This window comes from Panthera leo, chromosome A1 (genome assembly GCF_018350215.1).
Source record: "Panthera leo isolate Ple1 chromosome A1, P.leo_Ple1_pat1.1, whole genome shotgun sequence".
Classification (NCBI taxonomy): domain Eukaryota; kingdom Metazoa; phylum Chordata; class Mammalia; order Carnivora; family Felidae; genus Panthera; species Panthera leo.
The window spans coordinates 51,638,736-51,662,975 of record NC_056679.1 but is presented as its reverse complement, the minus strand read 5'-3'; positions in this window follow the sequence as shown (position 1 = coordinate 51,662,975).

The window sequence follows — 24,240 nt, the reverse complement described above, 5'->3', positions numbered from 1 at the left end:
TTTTCCATTTTTTGGTGTCTTCTTCAAATTCTTTCATAAGCTTTCTATAGTTTTCAGTGTATAGATTTTTCACCTCTTTGGTTAGATTTATTCCAAGTGTTTTATGGGTTTTGGTGTAATTGTGAATGGGATCAATTCCTTGATTTCTCTTTCTGTTGCTTCATTGTTGCTGTATAGGAACGCAACCAATTTCTGTGCACTGATTTTATATCCTGCAACTTTGCTGAATTCATGAATCAGTTCTACCAGGTTTTTGGTGGCATCTTTTGGGTTTTCCATATAGAGTATCATGTCACCTGTGAAGAGTGAAAGTTTGACCTCCTCCTGTCTGATGCCTTTTATTTCTTTGTGTTATCTGATTGCAGAGGCTAAGACTTTCAATACTATGTTGAATAACAGTGGTGAGAGTGGGCATCCCTGTCTTATTCCTGACCTTAGAGGGAAAGCTCTCAGTTTTTCCCCATTGAGGATGATATTAACATTGGGTCTTTCGTATATGGCTTTTATGGTTGTGGTGTTATCATTTTCATTGGCGTCCATGAACTTTTTAATTTCCTCTTTAACTTCTTGGTTAGCTCATTCATTCTTTAGTAAGATGTTCTTTCGTCTCCCAGTATTTGTTACCTTTCCAAATTTTTTCTTGTGGTTGATTTCAAGCTTCATAGCATTCTAGTCCCCACAGGTAATCTCAGTTTGCACAATATTTTAAACTTTTCGTGGGCTGCTCAGTTCCATTTAATTTGATAAATTTGTAAAAATATGTAAAGATTTAGCAGAGAAAGTTTTGGAGGCTTCTCATTAATAATTGTGGGCAAGTTTAATGGTATGGAAGTTTTTATTAGCACTTAAGAATAGTAGGGCTGGCGAGTTGAGTTTCCTATTTGTCTGCAGAGGTGTGGCAGAACTTCAAAGTCAATTTGGGGTTTTCTGGAAAGTATATGTGAAATCTGAGTCTTGGCTGCAAAGAGGTGCCTAAGAAGCTCATGAAGATGAATAAGTGATGGAAGTAACAGAGAAAACTAGTCATTGCCTCATTTATTCATTCAATATTTTACCCAGAAATACTTATTGAAAACATATCTCTGTTGTCTGAATATGAAGTAGTGAACAAGACAAACAGGGAAAGGGGGAAGAGCCTGGGCGGCCCTCGGGGCTGTTTCAGCTAGGATGGTCAGGGAAGACTTCTCTGAGGAGGTATCATTTGTGCTAAGACATGGGTGATGAGATTAAGCCAGCCACACAAAGGTCTTGGAAAGAACATTCCAGGATCAGCAACTGCAAAGGTCCTGCCTGAGGTAGAAATGAACATGGAAGTCCAATGTGGCTAAAACATGGGGAGGGCTAAGAGTGTGGAGAGGCAGGCACAGGCCAGATGGTGCAGGGCCTTATGAGCCCTAATTATTGCCATGGGGAACCATGAGAGATTTTAAACAGGGAAGAAATATAATCTGATTTATATGTTGAAGAATCTGTCTGGCTAGAGGGACAAGAGTGGAAGAAGTGAGACCAAGTAGAAAATCAGGCATCTTCTGGAAGGCATTCTTCATGATGTGGTGAATCTTACAAGAATTATGCAGAACTACATCCCAGAGAATAGTTTTCTCTCAAGACTGTCCAAACCAAAAGCAAGATAACAATCTGTGGGCATCCTTAACATCCCAGTAGTGGCTGCTGGGTCAGCCCCATCTCTGTGTGACATCATATAACAACTGGGCATCAGTGCTGTTTCACCAAGCTGATTGGGCAGTGCAAGTGGGCATTCCCCCATGTAAGGATCTCCAAGAGCCTGTGAGGTCTGGAGTTGCAGTGCAAGCAGGAGTCACTGCTGTGAAGAATTATTAACCTCTGATCACTGCATAAGAGCATCCAGACCTCTTAGTAACTCCTATGTTCTGTTAGGAAGTCACATGAGGAACTAGGATAACAGCAAGATGCTTAATTATTTGAGAATTATCTTAGCTGTGACTGATTTATCTCATAAGTGGTTTATTCTTTTACCCTGTTTATTTCAAAGCTATTTGAAGCTATTCAAAGTTATTTGAAGCTCTTATTTTACTGTTTAGGGAGACCACAGACAAAACCCTTATGTTCTTATCTGCCAGGCAAGCTAGGGACTCAAAATTGGGCTGTCAGAAAAAAGGAAGTTAGCATGGATCTGAAAAGAATGTGCTAGAGGCTAACCTAGCCATGAGGCTAAGTCCTGCTGGAATGGTTCTAAGAGAGGAAGGGGTGTCACCACGTAATTGGAACAGGATATTTGCACATATAAGGGCAGGAGCAGTTACAAAGTAGCCACACCCCCAGCTTAGTAGATGGTGGCTGAAGCTTTATCCCAAAGAAACAATAGAGGGCAAATCTGGACCCTACAGACCAAATCCTAGAATTACTCCAGAAACTGCCTGCTGGTGGGGTTGAGGCCAAGTTGGTTATGACTGACTGAGGGCAATTCACAAGACCGAGCTTACAGCTGAATTTCTGAATTCCTGTAGCTCAGTAGATTGGAAGGGGTATGCAAGAGAGCCACATCTCAGACAGCTAGATTAAGACTGGCTTTGATAGAAAGTATCCTTTTTTGTTCACTATTGGTCAGTTCCCTTTAGTTTTTCTGTGCTAATTCTTGAGCCTCTTCATCACCACCTATTTTACAAAAATAGGTTGATGAAATACAGGATTTTAGGTAATGACATATCAATCCCTAACTAAAAAGTTGATTCGTGATCATTGAGATGAGACGGTGGGTTCTAACCACTTCTAGGCAGGACAGTAATCAAATACCAAGGTCAAAGCTTTTGCTTCAAAACTTCTATCATCTACTTTTACTTCATGGTCTAAATCTGGGGTTGGCAAACATTTCTGAAAAGGCCACACGGGAAATATTTTAGGCTTTGTGAGCCAAATGGTCTGTGATGCAACAACTCGGCTCAGCTGTAAACAATATGGAAGTAAATAAGCATGGCTATGTTTCACTAAAAGTTCATCGATAAAATCATATGATAGGCTGGATTTGATCCACAGGCTATAATTCCCAACCCCTGATCTGTCTCAGCACTCTTCAAACTTTTTTGAGCACACAGCTCATATATGCACACTCACACATTATATACCTACACATGCATTATATATGATATAAATAATGTGTATATATACACATAGTATATATACTATGTACATACACATAATATATGTGTGTATATACACATGGTATATATACTGCAATACATATACAAAGTGGTCATTTTAAAAAGCTGAGATAAAATACAAATGGAAGTTCTAATATTTTCTTCCCATACTCTCAACTGATCAGCCTATGTACCTCTCAGGGAACATGCACCCCATTTTGGAAATCCCTTGTGTAAACACAATGAAAGCATGTAAGTGAATGTGTGTGTTGTTTGTGCACATGGATGCCCTCATTTGCGTTAGAATCCACTTTAAGGTCCAAATGTTGAATAGTAGAATAAACACAGCTTTGAGGTCAAGTACAAAACTAGATTTAAATTCTACCCACCCCCCATTCAGCAGACATGTGACCTTAGAAAACCAAGGCTTGGTTTTCTCCTCTAAAAGTTAACATAGTCATATACAATCACATGTTTGACAAGTGGATTTAAAACTTATTTTTAAGTACTCAGAAAAGTGCCTAGAAATAATGAGAGCTCAAAAACTAAGTCAGTTTCTCTTTCTTTTTGACAAATTATTAAAAGTCGAGTCTGACTGAATGTCACATCTGTAGGCATGGGCAGCAACAGTAGAGCTTTTCCACCTCCTTCTTTCCAATCACTGCTCACCAGGCCACCTGGCCCCATCCCTTAGATTAGAAACCTCATGTGATGCTTCCACAGTAAGGGCTCAGGGGGGTTCCACCCTTCATTTCTTCCTCCTTGGCCACCACTCTGTCCCCACAGAGGAAATTCCCTACATCAAAATTTGTTACCTGCCATCAAAAGGAGATTGAGGAGTTTAATTTCTCTGCATTCTTTAGAATCATTTTTTATTAGGGAGCTGGGTCTAGAGTGGAACCCATAGTCACCTGACCACATCACTAGCCTAAAGAAGCTGTAAAATTTGCATTATGATATCCATGGTGTTTTCTTTATCCTTTGGCAAAACTCAAACCATTCATTAGGAATCAAAAGATAGTTATCAGAAAGGTGCCTGGCTGGCTCAGTCGGTAGAGCATCCAGGCTGTGAATTCAAGTCCCATGGAGCTTACTTTTTTTTTTTTAATTTTTTTTTTAACGTTTATTTATTTCTGAGACAGAGAGAGACAGAGCATGAACGGGGGAGGGTCAGAGAGAGGGAGACACAGAATCCGAAACAGGCTCCAGGCTCCGAGCTGTCAACACAGAGCCCGACGCGGGGCTCGAACTCACGGACCGCGAGATCGTGACCTGAGCCAAAGTCGGCCACTCAACCGACTGAGCCACCCAGGCGCCCCTGGAGCTTACTTTAAAAAACAAAAATGGGGCACCACCATGGCTCAGTCAGTTAAGAGTCTGACTTCGGCCCAGGTCATGATCTCATGGTTGCTGAGCTTGAGACCCACATCAGGCTCTGTGTTTTCAGTGCAGAGCCTGCTTTGGATCCTCTGTCCCCCGATCTCTGCCCCCCTCCCATTTGCACATGCACACACGCACACAGGCGTGCTCTCTAAAATCAATCAATCCATCAATCAATCAATAAGCAAAAGTCATCAGAAATTAGGATGATGGAGCACCTGGGTGGCTCAGTCGGTTAGGCATCCAACTTCAGCTCAGGTCATGATCTCGCGGTCTGAGTTCTAGCCCCGCGTCGGGCTCTGTGCTGACAGCTCCGAGCCTGGAGCCTGCTTCAGATTCTGTGTCTCCCTCTCCCTCTTCCTCTTCCCCACTCACATTCTGTCTCTCCATCTCTCAAAAATGAATAAATGTTAAAAAAATTGAAAAAAAAAGAAATTAGGATGATAATAGCAGAAATATCTCTGCAGAGATGGCAAATCAAAATCGCATGCTAGTGCTCTCTGGCTCTCCAATTTAGTAGCTAATCTGTGATATAAATAATTAACTCTAAGGAGACAGGGCTAAACTCTATCATGTCTTGTCTTGCCCAGAAAGAATGACTAATATATTCCTGATAAGCACAGATTTCTAGTTTTCCTGAATCAGCTGGAGGCAGCTCTTACCACATCTTTCACACAGAGAGCCCTCAAAACCCCGGCTTACAGACAGCAACCATGAAAACCCTCAGCAATTTTATGGCAGGCACTGAGAGAAAATATGCTAAGGCTCCGTCACAGTCAGAAGTATCCAATGCAAGTTTCTTTCAATAAAATCCAACAGAGAAACACACTGTCATTGTTCTCGACGTTCATCAATCCAGTAATGAGATGAGCCAAACGCAATCCAGACTAACCGATCTCGGCAGGACTTCCCATGTCATCTTTCTTAGAACAAAGCCCTTCTGGTCCCATATTGAACAGGACAAGACTGTTGTGATTAGGCAGAGTGGCACTGGTAGTATGATCTGAATCAGATTCCCAGGACCCCAGTGAAGCGCCAGGAGGGAATCCGTGTGAACCTGCTTTGAGCTGCTCAGAGGAACAACCTAAAGTTTTGTTATTGATATTTTTAGCAGCCTTTGTGTTCCTTGCACTTGGCTGGATATGCTGGATTGGTACAGGAAGATCAAAGGCTATCCTTCCCTTCAAAGACTGCCTTTTTGGGAAGAAATAAAAAACTTGTTGGTGGCCAAAGACTTGTATGTGTTTGCATTTCTGCTCTCTCTTGCAGTCTCTCCTTTCTCCCCATGATTCTTCCCCAAGAAGAAGAGGGACAGGATCAGTTAGGCACAGTTTAAAAAAATTTCTATCTGAAAGGGCTGAGAACTGATAACCTGAGTCTCTTGGCAACAATTATTTATCTGAGACTGTTTTTAGATGCTTACTTTCATATGCCACCTTCATTTGATTTTTATATTTCAAAACCACCCAAAAAAAAAAAAAAAAAACCTCTGTGTATCTATCAGAAAACTTTAATAAATTTTAACATTTTGCTATGTTACTTTTATTTTTTTCTTTTTTAAAAAAATTTTTTTAAACATTTATTATTTTATTTTTTTCTTTTTAAAAAAAATTTTTTTTAAAAACATTTATTTATTTTTGAGACAGAGAGAGACAGAGCATGAACGGGGGAGGGTCAGAGAGAGAGGGAGACACAGAATCTGAAACAGGCTCCAGGCTCTGAGCTGTCAGCACATAGCCCGATGCGGGGCTCGAACTCACGGACCGCGAGATCATGACCTGAGCTGAAGTCAGACGCTTAACCGACTGAGCCACCCAGGTGCCCCAAGAATTTTATTTTTTTCAATATGACATTATAGTATTGGCTACAATCCCAATCCCCTACCTCCTTCCCCTTCCACCCCCAGAAAATCAATATCCTGATTTGGGGATTTATCCTTCCTTGAAAGTATTTTCAAGTTGTGTGATAAATACATACAACTTACAATTTTTTAATATTACCATTTACATAAATATTCTCATTTTGCACATGTCCTTTGCCACTTGCTTTCTTCATTCAAAATCATGTTTTCCTTGTACCTCAATTGTATCTAAATAACCTGAAATGAGATTATGCTTTCAAGACTTTTCCATGTTATCTCATATAATTTAGCTTATTCAGTTTAACCACCATATAGTCTTCCACTGTGTCCCATGGGTTTTTTTACCCAGAGTCCAACTGGGGCTTATCTAGATTATTTCCTATTCCTTACTATCACAAAAAATACTTCAGTGAGTGTTCTTGGATCTTTTCAAATATCATACATATTCCTTGCTTTTTAGATCTTTATTTTATCATTCTCCTCCTTTTAGGTATAGTTATGGAAAACAAAATTTAAAAGAAATTTAAAGGAGAAATGTTCAACTCATCCTTTGTCCTAATGACATAGACATCCATAACAAACAATCCTCTGTACCTTCCCACTTACTCTGAACTAAGAAAAACTCAGTTGGGTTACATCAACTGATCACGTGTGACAGCAGGAAAACAACTCCGTGTTTATTCAGTAACTTTGTGATGGTTGTTATTTTCTAAGGGTTTGCTATCTCATGACCAATGGGAGAACATCTGTATTCACAGAGGAGAAACTATCCAATTTTCAGAATATTATTAGTAATAAGAGGGTTTTTTCCAAGACATCTTAAACTGTGGTTCAAAATGGTTGATTCTGGGATTCTGTGTTTCCAAGGATTGTAATACAGTGGTTGATTCTAACTATGGAAATACATGCCATTCTATGTTCCCCACATAGCAGGTCCTGAACGGCTCTCCTCCAAACGTAGGCTATTCCCACTTCAAGCACTGATGGGACAGTCTCCATGCAGGGGTTTCTCAGTTGCTCAGACGCTTAGGCTCAACAACCGTACTTGTCAGGTCACTTCTGAGAAAGAAGGAAATATGGGCTCAGTCTGGCTGGGCTGCTCCTGGAAACCAACCCCTGTGTGGCTGGGTGGAATGAGAGTTTGGGGTTGCATTTTTAGGTTCTGGGACTGGGAGAGTGTGTATGAAGGGACAAATGTAATGCTGAAGAGTTACAATAACTTTTTTTTTGAAGGATTTGGAGTTTTATAATGATAGTTTAAAAGGAAGAGAAAGAAAAAAAGGAGTATGCGTTTTGGAGCACAGTTGACACGAGGAACACATAGCCCTAGCAAACTTGGAGTTTGGGGTTTTTTCCACCAGGCATCTCTTTCAGAATATGAGGCTCCTCCCCTCCAGATTCTACTCAGGGTTCAGGTCAAGAGCCCGTGGTGCAGAGCGTGAGTCCTCTTTGCTCTTCCAGGGCTTATGCCACTACACTATAAGTAATTCACTTAGAATTCCTGCTCAACTAGAAAACAACACATTTAAGTTAAGCCTAAAATATACCTAGAACACATGCTGCCCTCGTGTGGACTATAGTGGTATTGCTAATCATCTCAGAAAACTTCTGAAGATTATATATTTGTTTACCCATCCACATCTATAATTAGTACACATTATTTTATTCATAAGTAATTATGTTTGCATAAATACATTTGAGTGTTTCTATAAATAAATCTTTCCAGATTAAAATTAAAGCTAATTAAAATTAAATGTGTCTATTAAGACCATGTTTTTCAAATCATGAATCACACAATTTTTGAAATTGAAAATTGTGAAATCCATTTTTTGAGTTTGTATCAGATTTTTTAAAAAGTTATAAAATAAAACAAAAATAAGTAAAAAATATTATAAAGGATTGCACCGATCCTCGGCAAGACCCACGCCCACTGAGAAATGGTCATTGTGAAGTGCAAGAGGTGTAAGGTTCAACTGACACAATAATGTGATAAATCTGTGTCTCAGCTAGGGAAGATCATTTGATCTTTTCCTCACTAGTTACTCACTTGATTTTCCGGCCTGTAATAGTCAATTTGAGCATCAGCATAAGGAACCAAGGTGGTAGGCAGAATTCTAAGGTGGCCCTCTAGAGCTCTACCGCCCCCTAAGGCACACACTTTATATGAACACAGAGTATCACTCCCACCGTTAGGTTACTAACCTGTTGACTTTTGGGCTAATCAATGAGAGATTACTCAGGTGGGCCAAATCTAAGCAAGTTAGCTTAGCCCTTAAAAGAACCGGGGCCTCTCCAGAAGGATCTGAGGCATAAAGAGGGAGCCGCATGACCAGGGAAGGTCTTTAAGCTGACCCTAGGCTGACAGCCAGCAGAACAGGGGCTTAAGTCCTACCAATGTCAGGAAGTGAATTCAGCCAACAACATGAATGAAGGTACAAGAAGACGCTGAACTTCAGAAAGGAGAGCAAACCATTAAAACACTGACTTCAGCCTTGAGAAACTCTGAGCAGAAAACCCACTCCCCGCCAGCCTGGACTTCTGACCTCCACAAACTGTAAGGTAATAAACTTGTGTTGTTCTAAGGCCTTTAAGGGTATGGCAATTTTTATGCAGCAGCGGAAAACTAACGCAGTTAATATCCCACAACTTAATTTTATATTTTATGAATAATTGTGAAGCAAAATGTAACACAACTTTATCCTGTCAGTGGACTTTTCACGGAGTTATTCCAGTATTACTATGGGGTGCTTATCACCTGTTCTAAGTTCTTGAGGTAACTTTGTCATTAAATAATCCAATTGCCCTTTAGATAATTGGTTGTTAGAAGGTAAAAAGAACAATGGCATGTAAAATACAGAGGTATGACCAAGTTCAAGCTTAAGTGGTGGATCTGAAAATATAGTGTATTATGAGAAAATACCGACTAATCAGTAAATTTTGATTTCATGTGAGTCTCCTAAAAGGAAAACAAGTGGAATATTTTGTAATACTATTGCATGTTTGTTTTTTTATTGAAATATGATTAACATACAATATTGGTTTCAGGTGTACAACATTGCAGTTCAATAATTCTATACATTACTCTATGCTCTCCATAAGTTCAGTCACCATCTGTCACCATTCAATGTTATTACCATATTATTGGGGTGCCTGGGTGGCTCAGTCGGTTAAGCGTCCAACTTCAGCTCAGGTCACGATCTCGCGGTCCGTGAGTTGGAGCCCGGCGTCGGGCTCTGTGCTGACAGCTCAGAGCCTGGAGCCTGCTTCGGATTCTGTGTCTCCCTCTCTCTCTGACCCTCCCCTGCTCATGCTCTGTCTCTCTCTGTCTCAAAAATAAATAAACGTTAAAAAAAAATATTATTGACTGTATTCCTTACGCTGTGCTTTTCACCTCTGTGATTTATTTTATAAACGGAAGTTTGTGCCTCTTAATCCTCTCTATACCCCCCATTCTCCTACCCATCTCCCCTCTGGCGATCACCAGCTTGTTCTCTGTATTTAGGGGTCTGTTTCTTTCTTTGTTCATATCTCCTATTGCTTCATTGTGCATGAAAATAACAAATCAGGATTATAATCTTTAAAATAGTCTTACAGGTGCCTGGGTGGCTCAGTCACTTGAGTGTCTGACTCGATTTTGGCTCAGGTCATGATCTCACAGTACGTGGGTTCAGGCCTCAGTTCAGGTTCTCTTCAGATGTTGGGCTCTGTGTGCTGACTGCATGGAACCTGCGTGAGATTCTCTCTCTCTCTCTCTCTCTCTCGCTCTCTCGCTCTCTCTCTCTCTCTGCCCCTCCTGCACTCGAACTCTCTCTCAAAATAAAGAAAGAAACTTTAAAAATATAAAATAAAAGTCTTAAAACTGAAAGCTTACCCACTTCAAAATTAATGAGACACCTGGAAACACAAAATGTGAATTTATTAAGTCTCTTGAATATTATTTAAGAAAAGAAAAAATAACGAAGCTCCTGGGACTATTTCCTAGCCATTCTACAACTATTAGAAAGCCTCATATTTACCATGTAACAAAGGAAGAAATATCATCTGGCAAAATAAAATTATTTTGACACGTATGAATGTGTTTTCTATGACTTTCCAGGCTAAATAAGCTACCATGTGAAAATCCATCTCTCTTAAGTAGTAACAAAATACAATGGATTTGTCCTATTGCATAATAAACATTAAAACTTAATGTTTTAATTAACGTTACAGTCTGGTCTAGAATTTGTGACCAACTTGATGCTTTCACTACTGTACAAAACTTTGAGTTGATGTCAGATAAGTGTGGCAGGATTATTTTGTGAGAATTTGTTGTGTGGTTTAAACTATACACTTAGCTGAATTTTAATATATTTACAGAGTTGGAAGAGAGTAGAGTTGGTCAGTTTAATTAAACAGAAATTTTAAAGGAATTACAAACGACAGTAGTAGATCCTTCTGTACTAATTTCTGATTGTGTTAAAAATTCCTCTAAGCCATTAATAAGAGTGCCATTGGGAATCACTGTCTTAGACACAGCATTCCTTCAGCATCTAAAGAAATTCTGCTTGTCATAGTATATTGAAAGCCAGTGAAATATACTAATTTTATTAAAAGAGTTCCACTGAATAGCCCTCCTCCCCTTTTTATTCAGAGATTGGAACTGACCATAACAATTTACTGGATCATATCAGGTTTGGTTGTCATAAGGGACAGTAGAATAAATGAATTTGATTTGTGATGCATATTTTTTATTGAAAAAAATATTTGGGGTAACCAAATGGACATCTTTAATGCTTTCAACATTCTTAATGAATAAAATTTGAAATTACAAGAGAAAAATTTCTAACATGTTTAGTGGTTCCAAAAGACTTCGTTGTTATGTCAACCAAGACTTAAAAAGTAATTGCCCGAGTTACTCAATTCCTCAACGTTATTTGCAACATACTCATGAGAACATTATTAATGAAGAGAAGTTAAACAAAATGAGAAAGTGTCCTGCCTCACTTCTCAGCCTCAAACTTTTAATCATTACTTTTCAGAACAGAAATCTAAGAGTAATATTAATCCGTTTTACTTTTCAAAATCTAAAATCAATTAGTGATTTAAACTTAATTTCCCCAAGGAAGAAAATAAACCATTGCAGCTTATTTATTCATTTACATGGAATAATTAGGCTTTTCATTTATACTCAATAAATGTATTTTATTATAACAGTAAGTTTATCATAATTTTAGGTTAAAAGGAGAACATGGAGCATGATGCCTCCAGCTTTGTTCTTTCTCAAAACTGCATTGGCTATTTGGCGTCTTTTGTGGTTCCATACTAACTTTAGAATTTTTGTTCTAGTTTCATGGAAAATACTGTTGGTATTTTAATAGGGATTGCAATGAATCTGTTGATTGCTTTGGGTAATATGGACATTTTAACAATACTAATTCTTCGAATTCATGAGCATGGTAATATCTTCCATTTATTTGTGTCTTTTTCATTTTCTTTCTTTATTGTACTTTTTCAGCATACAGTTCTTTTACTTCCTTGGTTAAACTTATTCCTAGACATTTTCGTTTTCTTTTATGCTATTGTAAAGGAGATTGTTTTCTTAATCTCTCTTTCTGGTAGTTTGTTATTAGCATATAGAAATGCAACAAGATTTTTATGTTTTAACTTTGTATTCAGCAACTTAATTCATTTCTTCTGACAGTTTTTTTTGGTGGAATCTTTAGGGTTTTCTGTATATAATGTCATCTGCAAATAGTTTTATTTCTTTCCTTCCATTTGTCCCTATTTCTTTTTCTTGCCTAATTGTTCTGGTTAGAATATGCAATACTATGTTGAAATAAAAGTTGTGAGAGTGGGCATCCTTCCTGGTTTCTAATCTTAGAGGAAAAGCTCTCAGCTTTTCACCATTGAATAAGATCTTACCTATGGGCTTATCATATATTGCCTTTATTACACTGAGGTATGTTCCCACTATACCCACTTTGTTGAGAGTTCTTATTAACAGGTGATGAATTTTATCACCTGCTTTTTCTGCATCTATTGAAATGATCATATGATTTCACCATTTTATGAAGGTGGTGGATCACATCGATTTGTGGAGTGTGATCATTTTTGCATCCCTAGAATAAATCCCACTTGACAATATTGCATGATCCTTTTAAAGTATTGTTGAATTCAGTTTGCCAACATCTTATCAACAATTTTTGCATCAATGTTCATCAGGGATATTGATCTATAATCTTTTTTCTGGTATCTTTTGTCTGTTTGGGGCATCAGTGTAATGCTGATATCAAAACATGAGTTTAGAAGTCTTTCCTCCATTCTTTTTTTTTTTTTTTTTTTTTTTTTGAAAATTTCAGAAGGACTGATATTAATTCTTTAAATTTTTGGTAGAAAATTTGGTAGACCAGTGAAGCTATCTGGTCTTGGACTTTTTTTGTTGGGAGGTTTTTAATTGCTGATTCAATCTCCTTACTAGTATTTGATCTATTCCAATTTTTTTTTTTATTTTAGTCTTGGTAGGTTTATATACCTAGGAATTTATCCATTTCTTCTAAGTCTAATTTGTTGATGATAATTATTCATGATAGTCTCTTATGATCCTTCTCATTTTTGAGTAGCAATTGTAATGTGCCCTCTTTTATTTCTGATTTTATTTCAATCCTCTTTTTTTTTTTTTCTTGGTGAACACAGCTAAGAGTTTCTTAATATTTTTTTATTTTTTTCAGTGACCCACCTCTTAGTTGCAGTGATCTTTTTTATTGTCTTTTAAATCTCTATTTCATTTATTTCTGCTTTGATGTTTATTATTTCCTTCCTTCTACTAACTTCGGGTTTCCTTTGTTCTTCTATTTTTTAATTCCTTGAGTTGTAAAGTTAGGTTGTTTGAATAACTTTCTTACTAGCTATATAGGTTGTTGATCCACTGCCTTTACCATACATTTACCATTAACACTGTGATTTTTTTTCATAATTTTCTAATTTTTTGAAATGGCCTTTTCTTTTGCATGCAAAGAAGTCCCTTTAACATTTCTCATAAGCTGGTTTTGTTGATGATTTCCTTTAGCTTTTGCTTGTCTCAGAAACTCCTTATCTCTCCTTCAATTCTGAGTGATAACTTTAGCTCATAGAATATTCTTGTTTGGAAGTTGTTTCTTTCAACACAGTGAGTATACTGTGGCATTCCCTTCTGGCCTATAAAGTGTCTGCTGAAGATCAGCTAATGGTCTTATGGTTGTTCCCTTGTACAAAGTCTTATTTTTCTCTGGCTGCTGTGAGGATTCTTTCTTTAGCTGTTAACACTTTGGTGATAGTGAGTGTTGGTCTCTTTGCATTCCTCTTCTTTGGGATTCTCTGTACTTTCCGGACTTGAATATCTGTTTTCTTCACCAGGTTGGGGAAATTTTCAGCCATTATTTTTTCATATAAATGTTCTTTTTCTCTCCATCTTCTCCTTCTGGGACACCTACAATGTGAATTATAGGAACACTTGATATTGTCCCTTAAACCATTTTCTTTTTTGTTTGTTTGTTTTTGCTTTGTTTTTTTTGTTTTGGGTGTTTTTTTTTGTTGTTTTTTTTTTGTATTTTTGTTTTTTTGTTTGTTTTTGCTCTCCTGATTGGGTGATTTCCACTATGCTGTCTTCCTAACCACTGATTCATTATTCTGTGTCCTCTAATCTGCTATTGATCCCTTTTTCTGTATTTTTCATTTCAGTTATTGTATTCTTCAGCTCCCATTGGTTCTCTTTTATATTTTTTGTCTGTTGGTTGCTGTTCTTGCTGTGTTCATCCATTCTTCTCCTGAGTTTGGTGAGTATAATTATGACTATTACTTTCAACTCTTTATCAAATAGATTGCTTATCTACATTTCACTTCGTTCTATTTCTGAGATTTTGTCTTCTTCTTTTGTTTGGAACATATCTGTCACCTCATTTTGCTTAACTCTTTGTTTCTATGTATTAGGTAGGTCGTTTACATCTCCCAGTCTCGAAGGAGTGACTTTATGCCCAAGATATTTTGTGAGGCCCAGTAGTGTAAACCTCTTTCCTCGTCTGAGCTGAATAACCCCTGAGGGTGGGCTACATGCACCCTCCTGTTGTGGCTGTGTCATGATTAGTGTAGAGTGACTAGTGGGCCTTCATTCTGGCCATGATTGCTATGAGTGTTCTGGTGAACATGTGTGGCCCCGACCTGTCTGGCTGAGAGGTCCAGTCATGACTTTTGTAGCCATGCTAGTGTGTAGGATTGGTTCTTGGTTCAATTGCTGTGAGGCCCAGCTGTGACACCATGCATGCTGGTAGGCGGGGAAGAACTGTGGTGTGGCTTCCCATAAGGTCCTCTTGTTACTACTGTAGGCATTCTAGGGTATATGGCTGGTGGCCCAGGGCACGAGAGCTTGGGAGGGGCTCCAGTGCCATCTGAGGCTCCCTGCCAGGTGTGGCAGAGAGGAGGACTGCTTGAGGTAGGCTCCAGTGCTGTTCAAGGGGACCCACGAACAGTGGCAGGGCAGAGGCCCACTTAGGTTGGTCTTTGGGCTGGGTGGACAATTTGGCAGGATAAGTTTGCAGGGGAAAGCCAAGTGGGGTGAGTGGTGCTAGCACGCTAGATGGAGAGTGTCAGACATGGCTTCCACCAACCTCAGCGCAGCTAGGTAGAAGGTAAGTGGGGAGGAAGAAGACAAAACAGGTGTTTACCAGTGCTTCCATCCCCAAAGAATATTCTAACAGATCACTTCCTCTAAAATAAATAAAATAAATAAATAAATAAAATAGCACATGCCCTAAAATTAGTCAGTGGATCTTCACATGTAACCCGGGGTCTTTTCAAGCCGTTACCTCTGGTAGGAATCACAGTGAGTGAGATCATGTATGCACCCTCTAAGTGCAGGGTCTTGGTTTCCCACTGTCCTTCAACCCTCCTAACTATAAGCCCTGTTAGTTTTCAAAGCCATATGTTATGGGAGCTCCTCTTCCTGATGCAGGTCCCCTGGTCTGTGGAGCCCAATGTGGGGCTTGGACCCTTGTTCCTCGTGGAAGGTTCTGCTATCCCTTCCACTTGTGTTTTGTTGTGCTAGCAAATGGATCCTCGCTAACCCACATCTCTATCCCTCACATCCATCTTGATGTGACTTTTTCTTTATATCCTTAGTTGTGTCTGATCTGTTAGGATAATTTCTGATTTGTTATCAGAGATAGTTGTGTTATATGTAGGGGTGTCCATGGCAGGAGAGGAGCTCAGGATCTTCCTATCTTGATCCCACCTCCTAAAGTAGTTTTTTAGAAGTATGTACCTATTGTCATTTTGTTCATTGTTTTCTGGCTATTTTATAGTTTCTCTGTTCCTTTATTCTCGCTCTTTTACTCTGTGATTTAGTTATTCTCTCTGGTGGCATGCTTAGATGCCATTGTTTTTAATTTTCTGTGTATCTACTATAGGTTTTTGCTTTCTGGTTACCATGAGGATTACATATAACAACTTATACCAGTGTATTTTAAATTGATAACAATTTAGGATTAAATGCATTCTAAAGCTCTACATTTTTACTCTCCCATGTTTATAATTATTATAAATTTTAAAGTTATACTTTTTAATTTTTTTAATGTTTTTATTTATTTTTGAGGGACAGAGAGAGACAGAGCATGAGCTGGGGTGGAGCAGACAGAGAGGGAGACATAGAATCCGAAGCAGGCTCCAGGCTCCGAGCTGTCAGCACAGAGCCCAATGCGGGGCTTGAACCCATGAACCACAAGATCATGACCTGAGCCAAAGTTGGACACTTAACCAACTGAGCCACCCAGGTGCCCCCAAAGTTATAATTTTTAAAAAATTAGTTCTTTTATAATTATTATAGTTATTTTTTGTGTGTTTTGACCTTCTTATCGGCTTTATAAGTGATGAACCTACCTCCTTTACAACATTATATTATGCTAAATTTTACTACATATTTACCTTTACCAGTGAGATTTATATTTTCATATACTTTTCTGTTACTAAATGACACCCTTTATTTTCTGCCTAAAGAAGTGTCTTTAACATTTAATACGTGTTTGTTGGTGATGAATTCTTTTACCTTATGTTTGTCTAGAAAACGTTTTATCTCTCCTTCAATTCTGAATGATAGTCTTGCTGGATAGAATATTCTTGGTTGTAAGGTGTTTTTTTTTGTTTTGTTTTGTTTTTCCTTTGGTACTTTGAATATGTTGTGCAACTCTCTTTTTGCCTGAAAATTTTCTTCTGAAAAATCTGATGGAGATTCTCTTGTATGTAACAAGTTTTTTGTTTTTTGTTTTTTGTTTTTTCCCTTGCTGGTTTTAAGAGTCTCTCCTTGTCTTTGATTTTAGACATTTTATTTATAAAGTGTTTTGGTATAGATATCTCTGGTTTTATCGTATTTGAAACGCTCATTCAACTCACACTGAAATGTCTTCCAGGACATGGATATCTATTTCCTTCCCAAATTTAGGGAATTTTTCACCAATTACTGCTTCAAATAAGACTTCTGCCCCTTTCTCTCTTCCCTCTTTTTGTGACCCCATTATGTGAATGTTATCCTGTTTTATGTTGTCCTGGAAGTCTCTTAAGCTAACTTCACTTTTCTTTACTCCTTTTTTTTTCTTTTTGCTACTTTGATTGGGTGAGTCCAACTGCACTGTTTTCAAGTTCATTGATATTTTTTTCTGCTTCATCTAGTCTGATATTGAGCCACTATAGCATTTTTTTCAGATTAGCTATTAAATTCTTCAACTTTGTGCCTTTTATTTGGTACCTTCTCGTGTTTTCCATCTTTTTGTTGAAGTTCTCACCGTATTTGTCCATTATTCTGAGTTTGACCATCTTTATGACCATTTTTTTGAAGTCTTTATCAGATAAATAGCTAATCTCCATTTCACTAAGGACTTTTTATGTTGTTAATTTAAAGCATGTTCTTTTTCTTCATTTTTCTTGATTGCCTATGTTGGATTTTATACATTAAATAAAACAGCCACCTCTCCCAGTCTTGAAAAAGTGGCCTTCTGTAGGAGATGAAACTTCTTGTTCACCTCTGCCCTAGCTCTTGTCTCTCAATCTTTGTGACTGTCCTTTGTGACTTTTTTTTAAGTGGCTCCCAATATCTGAAGGTATGCCAAGACCTGTAAGTGTCCCAAAAGAGAGGATCTGTCAGCACCTAGATTCAGGCTAATTGAAAGCCAAACCCTCAAGAAGCAGTTTTTAAAGTATGCCAATATATACAGTCTGTGGGATGACAAGCATAAATCCCATTGGCCACCAGAACCAGGTATATGCCAGTGTCCCCTAGATGAGTGCCAGCAAATCAGGATGACAGAAAAGTGTAAATATTCCTTTTGGGGAGATACCGGTGACCTGTAATAAAGCAGAGGGAGAGCACAAAGTGGCACCCATCAGCCACTGTCCCCAGAGAACACCTCAGTAGGTTCCTAGATGTGTGCTAAAAGAGATGCCTATCTCTCCTGCCAAACCTCCAGGACAGGAAAATAGGCCTCTCTTCTAGAAAGACTGGAGTGAGTTTCCATCAGGTCTGTGCATTGCCTTGGGGGTAGTAGCCTGCCAAGAACTGTCTTTCTGTTTGTTACCATTCCATTGGATCTAGGAATGCATGGCCCCTGGCAGCAGTCAGGGTGTCTCCTGGGCAGCAGCCATAAAATCTGTGGTGCCAGACATAAAAACCAGAACACCAGATGTGTTAAAACTCCCCCCTGGGAAATACTGACAATCTGGAGCATGGCAAAGAGAGAATGCAAAGATGACATTTGCCAGACTCCATCCCCAGAGAGAACTCCAGCATGTTCCTACATGTGTGTTAACTGAGATGTCTTGCCCTCAGCTCAGTGTTTTAAAATAAGAAAATAAGGCTGGGTGTCTTTTAATCAGCTGCTTCTATACTGATCCCTGGGGTGAGTGAGGTCAAGAGTACAAGTCCTGTAACAGCCATTTCTCAGTGTAGGTCCCGTGGATACAAGCACTGTTGGTTTTCAAAAATAAGATGTTTTGGCAGCATGGGGCACCTGGGTGGCTCAGTCGGTTAGCCTTTGGACTTCAGCTCAGGTCATGATCTCACAGTTCATGAGTTCAATCCCTGTGTCAGGCTCTGTGCTGACAGCTCAGAGCCTGGAGCCTGCTTTGGATTTTGTGTCTCTGTCTCTCTCTCTGTCTCTTTCTCTCTCTCAAAAATTAAAAAATTAAAAAAATTTTCTTAAAAAGATGTTTTGGTGGTTTGTCTCCTCGGTGCAGTCTTATAAGTTGGGGTACCCAATGTGCTTAATCCCTTTTCTCCTCAGTGAGAAGCTTCCTAGCCACTAGCAACTGGTGTTGATTTGACTAATCTAGCTAGGCACCTCCTATAAGTAGAATCCTACAGTATTTGTCATTTTGTGACTGGCTTATTTCACTTAGTATAATGCCCTCAAGTTATATCCATGTTGTAGCATGTGTCAGAATTTTCTTTCTTTCTAAGGCTTAATAGTGTCCCGTTACATGTATATTCCACATTGAATTTACCCATTCGTCTGCAGATGAACACTTGGGTTACTTCCACTTTTGTCTACTATGAATAAAGATGCCATAAACATAGGTGTACAAATATCTGGTTGAGTCCCTGCTTTCAGGTCTTTGGGGTATGTACCCAGAGATGGCATTGCTGGATCATGTGGTAATTCTGTGGTTTTTGGAGAAACCATCATAATATTGTCCATACTGGCTGCTTATTACTACCAGCAGTTCACAAGGTTTCCAGGTTTTCTACATTCCTGCCCAAACTTGTTTTGTTTTGTGTTATCCTGTACTGTTTATGAAAACTATTCTAATGGGTGTCAATTTCTATCACATTGTGGCTTTGAGTTGCATTTCTCTAATGATTAGTGACATTGAACATCTTTTCATGTGCTTAGTAGCCATTTGTTCTTTAGAAAAATTGTCTATTCAAGTCCTTTGACCACTTTTTAATCTGGTTGCCTTTTAGTTGTTGTAGTTATTGCTATACCTGTTTTTACATATCAAAATTATATTTGCTATAAACTGTTTTTCCTTTATATCAATTGTTTCCGTATGTTAATTGTTAACTCTGTTTCATTTAAGTATATACGTGAAGAGGTTTACTGAGTGGTAATAAAAACTATATTCCAGGTCAAAAAAATTTTAGAATTCAGAGCTCAAAGGAATCTTTGATATAAATATAAGTTGTTATTAGAAGAATTATAACATTTTACAAGAACAAATTATTAAAAATTAACCAAGTAAGGCTTTATTTTTCAGACAATTAAATAAAGACATTTCGTAGCACTTCTGTTTTTAAGAATTGCCCCAAAATCAGCAGAAAGAACAGAAAAATCTACTCCTGAAATTATGGTTGCCCTATATGCTAACTTGGATGTAAATTTAGAAAAATAAATTCAATAAAAAATTAAAAAAAAGAACAGAAACAAACAAAAAACTAACTCAATTTTTAATGAAATTAGGAGACATAATACAAATCAGAAGATTTGAAACAGAAAACTGGCAGACAAATGTCAAAAGATTTAGCTGATTAAAAAAAAGTTCAGATATCCTGCATGATGAGGTTTTGGGGGTGATAGTGGAGGTTGTGGGGTCCAGAGCCAATGGCCAAGAAAGAATTCTTGAAGACATCTTTGGTGCAAAAAGGTGATTTTTATTAAAGCATGGGGACAGGACCTGTGGGCGGGATGAGCTCCCCTGGGACCAGGAGGAGAGACTGGTTATATACTATGGAGTTGGGGGAGCTAAATTCCAGGGGAAGTTTCCAGTGAGATTTTCATAAGCTAAAGAAGACTCACAAGATACTGAAGGCCTAGCTATTGTCAAGCTAAGGTTGTTTTTCTCTCTAGAAAATCATTAGCATTAAGACAATTGGGAGTTCCTGGAGAAAGTTTACTCTGCTGGCCTCAAGAATTTGTCAGTGTGCTGCAGGTTATAAGGAAATTTAATTTTATCTGCCATTTCCTTCTGCCTTTGTTCCCCACATCACTGCAGACACTAACTGTACTAAAATTTAAAAAGTATGATGTCGGCAGGCCAGGTCTGAGGAGGGGGTCCCACAGTACCAGCCAAGGGAGTCCTTGGGTTTGCGCCATATGGAAATCAAATGCAAGCCTGCAGGAAATGAGAATAGAGTTTATTGAAGGTATAGAGAGAGCAAATACGGACAGAGTGTCTGGGAGACTCTGAAAGGAAAGGAGCATGAGCTTTGTCTTTGCTCGGAGTCTGGGTTTTTTTCATTGACGACTGTGGTCTGTTGTACATGTCCTCTCAAGCATCCAGGAACAGATTACAACAAAGACGAGGACCCAGGTGTTACTCTTTCGAGCCAGGTCATCTTGGTGTTGAGATGTCTAGGCTGGTGGCCTGGAATATGCACATGAAAGCTTTGGCCATTCTCACCTGGTCCTTCCTTAGATGTGATTTATCTACTCTAAAGAAAACATTAACTCCTTGTCCCTTACAAGGACATACACTATTTGCATTATGAGGCATGTGTAACATGGGGGGGGGGGGGGGTGGGGTGGAGGGGTGGGTACGGGTCCTAGAAAGATAGAAGCAGGAAAAGGAGCAAAAAGCAGATTTTTATGGAGTCCTTCAATTTCCCTGACTTAGGATTCAGTTGGCTTAGCAGTTAAGCAGTGAAAGATTAGGAAAATGGCATCTGAGCTAGAAAAATGGAGACCCTTGTTTTGCTGTGGAAAAAAAAAAATGGTACAGCTGTAGCCTTCAATGATTTTTCTTGCTGGGAGGCTGGGGGAGATCACATCACAGCCCTCACCTCCAGTCAGTCACTGGATGTGATGTTCACTAAATGAATCTTTTGAGCATAAGCTGATAAATTGCCTTAGCTCTGTTTAATCCAAAGTCTATCTGATAAGTCACTAAATCCTATCTATCTATCTATCTATCTATCTATGTCTCTCTAATCTTTTCCTTCCAGTCTATCTACTGTCTACTAGGTGAATACAATCCTCTCCATGGTGAATGTGGGGCTCCTTTGAGTATGTCTTCCTACAGTGCAGAGAAAGCTAAAAACTTCACTCCTTGCTGCAAGGATTCCAAAAGCAGTGGTAGGTCCACCTCTTAGATGTACTTGTAGTGAAAGGTGACTATTCAGGGAAATCTAGTATTTTCAATAAGCACAGCCAGAGAGGCATTGGCTTTATTCTGTGGCAGCATTACAGAGATCCCCTTATCTGGTCACTGTTTTCACGGGTGGGACACATGAGACCTGTGGCCAATCTATTTTTTGTTAGTGCAGATCTGAAAGCATCATGACAGCCTGGATACAGCCTGATCCGTGGACCGGAGCTAAAGAGTGTATTAGTGAGACGGGTGGTTCCAGTTCCCCACATCCCAGTCTCTTACAACCTGCCTGTCTCTTGGTCTGCAGTGCTATAAAAGCCATTCTCAGAGGTCCAACCTGACCCAGCCAAACTGTCCTTCCAATAATTTCATAGGTACTGATTTCTACCATCCAATACTTTCTGCTTGAAAACAGAAGAGTCTGTGCTACCTGGACTAAACCCTGGCTAACAGAGAATTAGAAGGTATTCTTGCTTTCAAGCCTTTCCTTGGAAAAATCTGGCTCTCCATTTAAACATTGGATAGGATAAAAGGACATCCAAAAGCTATATCCTGCCCATTTCTAAGCTTACTTTTTTATTGTTTATTTTTGAGAGTGTGTGAGCAGGGGAGGGGCAGAGAGAGAACGGGACAGAGTATCTGAAGTGGGCTCTGTGGTGACAGCAGTGAGCCCAATATGGGACTCAAACTCACAAACTGTGAGCTCATGACCTGAGCCAAAGTCAGATGCTCAACTGACTGAGCCACCCAGGTGCCCCATAAGCTTCTTTCTTGTAAACACTCCCTTGCACTGCAGTGTAGTTAAATGAGACAATCTTGGATTCACCGGGCATTGCAACTTCTATACTTTGCACATCTGTTTCTATGTACAGCTCCCTTTACAAGATATGCACATATCACCTGGGCTTGCTTCCAGTCCTGCACTCTTTAATCCATTGTCAATATAAAGTGAGTTTTTACATTGATTTATTAACATAAAGTATTATATTGGTTTCAAGTGTACACGTAAAGATATAAAAATTCTAAATGCTACTAACTGCTGATCATCATAAGTATAGTCACCAGCTGTTACAAAATGGTGTTATTACAAGGTTATGGACTCTATTCCCTATGCAATAATTTTCACATACCTGATATTTATCTTATCACTGGAAGTTTGTAACCCTTAATACCATGTATCCATTTAACCTCAGAACTGTGCCCATCATCCCACTAGTGACCAGCACTTTGTTTTCTGTATTTAGGAGTCTGCTTTTGTTTGTTTGTTTCTCAGATTCTACTTGCTACGTTGGTTGGGTTTGTTTTTGAAATTTCAAATGTAAGGAAGATTCTATGGTACTTGTCATATCCTATTTCACAAATTTCACTTAGTATAAGGCTTTCTAGGGCTGTTAATGTTGCATCACATGAAAGATCTTTTTTTCAAGTCCAAGTAATATTCCATTCTATGTGTATACGACTTGTTCTTGATCCATTCACCGGTCGATATATACTTGGGTCTCCTCAGTATCTAGACTATAATGAGTAATGCTGCATCCAAAATCAAGGTGATTATATATTTTCAACTTAGTGTTTTTATTTATGTATGTATGTGTGTATGTATGTATTTTTGAGTGAGTACACAGCTTTGGAAGTAATGGATCCCATGTTATTTCTCTTTGTAATTTTGGAGGAATATTCAGACTGTTTTCCCCATAGGGTATACCAAATTACACCCCCCCGCCCCAATAGTGCATGAGGGTTCGTTTTCTTCATACCCTTGGCAACTCTTGGTATTTCTAACCTTTGGGTTCTACCCATCAGTTGTCAACTGATATCACATTGTGGATTTGATTTTCCTTTACTAGATGACTAGTGATGTTGAGCATCTTCCCATGTTGGCCATATTCAAGGCCCCGTCTACGATTTCATCTAATGATTTGATGGTTTTGTGTTGACTTGTATAAATTCTTTCAATACTTTGAGTATTCACCCCTTATCAGTCTTTCAGTACTTTGAATATTCACCCCTTATCAGATACAGCATTTACAAATGTCTCTTGCATTCTGTAGGTTACCTTTTCATTTGATTGATGGTCCCCTTTGCCGTTTAAGAGCATCACATTTTGATGCGGTCCCAATCAGTTGATTTCTGTTCTTGGTTCCCTTGCCTGAGGAGACCTACCTAGAAAAGTGTTGCAAAGACTAATGTCTGAGTAGTTACTGCCAGTGTCATCATCTTGCAGTTTTATGGTCTCAGGTCTCACATGTGGATCTGTAATGCATTTCAAGTGTGTTTGTAAGGGGTCAAAAAGTGGTCCAGTTTTATTCTTTTGCATGGACTGTCCAGTTTTCCCAGCGCCGTGTATTGAAGAGACTCTATTTTCCCCTTAGCCTATCCTTGCCACCTTTGTTGTAGATTCATTGACCATGTAAGTGTTCTGTTCCATGGCTATTTCCTTCCATTGATCTATGTGTTTATTTTTGGTGCCAGTTGTGGTGCCAATTGTGTGTGTGTGTGTGTGTGTGTGTGTGTGTGTGTGTGTTTGTGTAATTGATAATAGGATTTTTTCAAATATTCTGTTTCTGTTATTAGTGTATAAAATTACATGTTTCTCAGGGCACCTGTGTGGCTCAGTGGGTTGAACATCTGACTCTTGATATGAGGTCATGATCTCATGGTCCGTGGGATTGAGCCCTGCATCAGGCTCCCCACTGACAGCACAGAGCCTGCTTGGGACTCTCTCTCTCTCTCTGCCCCTACCCCACTTGCTCTCTCTCTCTCTCTCTGTCTCAAAATAAATAAATAAACATTTAAAAA